Here is a 5,451-nt window from a genome sequence, read left to right on the forward strand (position 1 = left end):
TAATTTCGGAGGTTCCAAATATTTTTATATTTCAAATGGTTACCATGATATAGTTCATAGTGAATCTTAATTCAATTGTAGCCCTGACGAAGAGCCACAAGAAAAAAGTGGCTCGAAACAGCTATGGGCACCATATATTAAGTAGTATAGTTGCAATTCTAATCTTTCCCGGAATTTTACTGGAGTTTACTTAGTTTTAAGAGATGTTATCTACGATTTTTGGATGCCTCAAATACATCAAGTATTGATTATATACGTAACATACCCGAAAAGCTTATTTATCTTTGTATATATATATATATATATATATATATATATATATATATATATATATATATATATATATATATATATACATATATATATATATATATATATATATATATATATATATATATATATATATATATATCTGTGTGTGTGTGTGAGTTTCCAAGAATACATTCTGTCTGAATTTCAAAGATTATCACGATGATGTATGTATATATGTATTCGTGCATTTCATATCATTCATTTATGTTTGTGTATAAGAAAGTCTCAATATATTTTATGTAGCAAAGACATCTCTTCAAGAAATTGGTGTTTCTAACTAGTTATAGATGATAAAAGAAAGCGAGTTATAGGTATAAATTTAAACGAGATAAATCATATTTTCTTCATGCTTAATTAAAGTCATTGAAACTGTCGCCATTTTATGATTGAAGATTATTTTCTTTGAATTATGAATAGACTGCAGAAGAAATTGCAAAATCCTTTTACGATTATGAAAGGAATATTGTGTTAAAAGGGGTTGTTGAATTATCAAGATACAGCCTGTTTTTAATAATAATAATAATAATAATAATAATAATAATAATAATAATAATAATAATATATGCCCCACTGGCTAACACAGTGGGAACGTGCTTGCCTAGCATACACATGGCAGCAGATCGATCCCAGCCCGTGTCCGCGAGTTTAAGCTGTTTACTGGGGAGAATACTGCTCTATTTAGGCACCACAGAGGTGGTGTTGGACCTACCTGGCTGACGTTCTGGTGGGCATCTATTCTGATGATACTGGAACTGTAAAAAAGAGTAAGAGAAAAGATAATAGAGAAGAGAAATTATTATTATTATTATTATTATTATTATTATTGTTATTACTATCCAAGCTACAACCCTTGTTGGAAAAGAAAGATGCTATAAGCCCAGGGGCTCCAACAGGGAAAAATAGCCCAGTGAGGAAAGGAAATAAGGAAATAAATAAATGAAGAGAACAAATTAACAATAAATCATTCTAAAATAAGTAACAACGTCAAAACAGACATGTCATATATAAACTATTAACAACATCAAAAACAAATATGTCATAAATAAACTATAAAAAGACTCATGTCAGCCTGGTCAACAGAATGTCGTTTAAGAAACTTGATCAAGTTTATCGAAATATTACATGTGATAATATCCACACAAAACATTCCAGAAGCAGATCTTCTAATAGCTATCCAACTTTCATACTGATCCTGTTTGTTTTTATGGTTTCACGTTGTTGGAATTTTTTTTTGTGCCATTGTTAGCCTCAACCGTTTGTATATAAGCTTGTTATCTTCTGTACGTGTTTTATACACGCTCATAGACAATTGATATTGCTCCTCTTCCTCCTCCTTCCCATGCTCCCCTCCTCCTACTCCTCCTCTTACTCCTCCTCCTACACCTCCTCCTCCTACTCCTCTTCCTCCCCATGCTCCCCTCCTCCTACTACTCCTCTTACACTTCCTCCTCTTACTCCTCCTCCTACACCTCCTCCTCCTACTCCTCCTCTTACTCCTCCTCCTACACCTCCTCCTCCTCCCCCTCCTCCTCCCTTTGCCCTTCCTCCCTTTGCCCTTCTACCTCCCTTTACCCCTCCACCTCCCTTTGCCCCTCCACCTCCCCCTCTTCCTCCGCCTCCTACTCCTCCTACACCTCCTCCTCCTACTCCTCCTCTTCCTCTCTCCAGTACTGATGATAGAAAAACCTGTATAAGCTTGCCATCGCATGAAGGGGAGAGAGATAAAAAAACAACTATTATTATTATCATTATTATTATTATTATCAGATAAGCTATAACCCTAGTTGGAAAAACATGATGTTGTAAGCTCAAGGGCTCCAACAGGGAAAAATAGCCCAGTGAGGAAAGGAAATAAGGAAATAGATAAACGATATAAGAAGTGACGAACAATTAAGATATATCTTAAAACATTAACAACTTTAAACAGATAATTCTACCAAAATATAAGTTCCACATTTCAATGACCCAATAATCTCACCAGGGAAACTTGAAGCCTGTCTGAAAACGTTTAACTTTCCACCGAAACTTTTCCTGAGTCTTCTCGTAAGTCTCTTCTCAGAAAGCCTTTAAAATTCCCTTCTTCTCTGAAGGTTCCAGGTTCGAGTCATCCGTGGGATTAAGCTAATCCGTGGGATTCATCAGTGGGATTGCGCAAATCCGTTTTAGTAATCCTTGGGATTCATCTGTGGGATTACGTAAATCCGTGGGAGTTATCTCTAGGATTACTCAAATCCTTGGGATTCATCAGTGGGATTACACAAATCTGTGGGATTTATTAGTGGGATTACGCAAATCCGTCGGATTATGGAATTACAGAAATCTGAGGGAGTCATCAGTGGAATTACGCAAATCCATGGGATTCCTCAGTGGGATTAGGCAAATCCGTGGGATTCATCGGTGGGATTACACAAATCCTTGGGATTCATCACTGGGATTACGCAAATCCGTGGGATTCATCACTGGGATTAGGCAAATCCGTGGGATTCATCGGTGGGATTACGCAAATCCGTGGGATTCATCAGTGGGATTACGCAAATCCGTGGGATTCATCAGTGGGATTACGCAAATCCGTGGGATTCATCAGTGGGATTGCACAAATCTGTGGGATTCATCAGTGGGATTGCGCAAATCCTTGGGATTTATCAGTGGAATTGGGATTACACAAATCCGCGGGAGTCATCAGTGGGATTGCGCAAATCCGTGGGATTCATCAGTGGGATTGCGCAAATCCGCGGGAGTCATCAGTGGGATTGCGCAAATCCGCGGGAGTCATCAGTGGGATTGCGCAAATCCGCGGGAGTCATCAGTGGGATTGCGCAAATCCGCGGGAGTCATCAGTGGGATTGCGCAAATCCGTGGGATTCATCAGTGGGATTGCGCAAATCCTTGGGATTTATCAGTGGAATTGGGATTACGCAAATCCGTGGGAGTCATCAGTGGGATTGCGCAAATCCGTGGGATTCATCAGTGGGATTGCGCAAATCTGCGGGAGTCATCAGTGGGATTGCGCAAATCCGCGGGAGTCATCAGTGGGATTGCGCAAATCCGCGGGAGTCATCAGTGGGATTGCGCAAATCCGCGGGAGTCATCAGTGGGATTGCGCAAATCCGCGGGAGTCATCAGTGGGATTGCGCAAATCCGCGGGATTCATCAGTGGGATTGCGCAAATCCGCGGGATTCATCAGTGGGATTACGCAACTTTAAAGGTTTAAAGGTTTAAATGCCGCTCATGAATGGCAGAGGCAAGGGACAGTGACATTTCCCTATCAAGCAGGACAATGCCCTAGAGACTGACCACATATCATATGATCAGCGCCCAAGCCCCCTATCCACCCAAGCTAAGGTCCAAGGAGGGCCAGGCAATAGCTGCTGATGACTCAACAGTTAGACCTACAGTATAGGTTCCCCCAGGCTCCCCATCCTTAGCTCACAATGATGGTAAGGTTGCAGCTCCCAAAGGAACTAACGAGTTTGAGCGGGACTCGAACCCCAGTCTGGCGTTCACCAGTCAGGGACGTTACCATTCTTTTAGTAGTATTAATCCTCAGTCAACTTTTTTTTTTTTTTTTTTTTGCATTCGTAAAGTAATAATCAAGATGATAGGATTTACAAGTTTATTTCCTAGAAAGTTTGTCTGTTGGTAATTTAGAAATATACAACAACAACGACAGCAACAACAACAACAACAACAACAACAGCAACAACAACAACAATAACAAATGCAAGGCAAAAGGCTTAGTTATGTTAGTATTCATGGGTTTATCCAATTTTCATCACCACGCCGCTCAGTGTGATTGGTGATGGTGGGAGATTTTCGTTTAATCGCTCACACCAAACCAACCTAATATGGGTGGGCCTAATTAATACATCTTTACTCGTCAGGCTAGGAAGAACAATAAGAAGAAAATCCTACTCTATTTTATTTTGATCTCGGTTACCGCTGAAATTAGTGCTATGGTAGATATATAATCTATTAAAGAAAAATAATTGATGAAAATTAGATTGTTTATTAATATATTTAACGAAAAAAGAAATTAGACTATTCATTAATATATTTAACGAACAAAAGAAACTAGACCATTCATTAATATATTTAACGAACTAAAGAAATTAGACTATTCATTAATATATTTAACGAACAAAAGAAATTCGACTATTCATTAATATATTTAACGAACAAAAGAAATTAGACTATTTATTAATATATTTAAAGAACAAAAGAAATTAGACGAATTATTAATATATTTAACTAACAAAAGAAATTAGACTATTCATTAATATATTTAACGAACAAAAGAAATTAGACGATTTATTAATATATTCAACGAAAAATAATATATATACCGAAATCCATTTATGCAAGACTTTTGCCTTCCAGGCAAACTTTCTGGAAAACTTCCTGATGTTTTATAAGAAGTTTGGAAGCGCTAAACTTCCAAAACCATTCCAGAAGCGACAGGAATCAAGTACCACTTCATTAGATGAATAGGGAAGGTGATGGTATGTTTATAGTGATGAGGGGTGCAATGGATTTTCTGAATCTATTATTTCCAGCCTCAAGTTATGCTTTTATTATTATTATTATTATTATTATTATTATTATTATTATTATTATTATTATTATTATTATATTTATTATTATTATTATTATTATCATTATTATCATTATTATTATTGTTGTTATTTTCATATTTATTATTATTATTATTACTATTATTATTATTATTATTATTATTATTATCATTATTATTATTATTATTATTGTTGTTGTTGTTATATTTATATTTATTATTATTATTATTATTATTGTTATTATTATTATTATTATTATTATTATTATTATTATTATTATTATTATTATTATTATTGTTGTTATTTTTATATTTATTATTATTATTATTATTATTATTATCATTATTATTATTATTATTATTATTAGCCAAGCTACAATCCTAGTTATAAAAACAGAATGCTATAAGCCCAAGGGACCCAACAAGGAAAAATAGCTGTGATGAAAGGAAATAAGGAAATAATTAAACTGTAAGAGACATAATTAACAATTGAAATAAAACATTTTTAGAATAGTATCAACATTAAATTTGATCTTTCATATATAAACTATGAAAAGAGACTTTATGT

Source organism: Palaemon carinicauda, chromosome 6, assembly GCF_036898095.1.
Source record: "Palaemon carinicauda isolate YSFRI2023 chromosome 6, ASM3689809v2, whole genome shotgun sequence".
NCBI classification, from domain to species: Eukaryota; Metazoa; Arthropoda; class Malacostraca; order Decapoda; family Palaemonidae; genus Palaemon; species Palaemon carinicauda.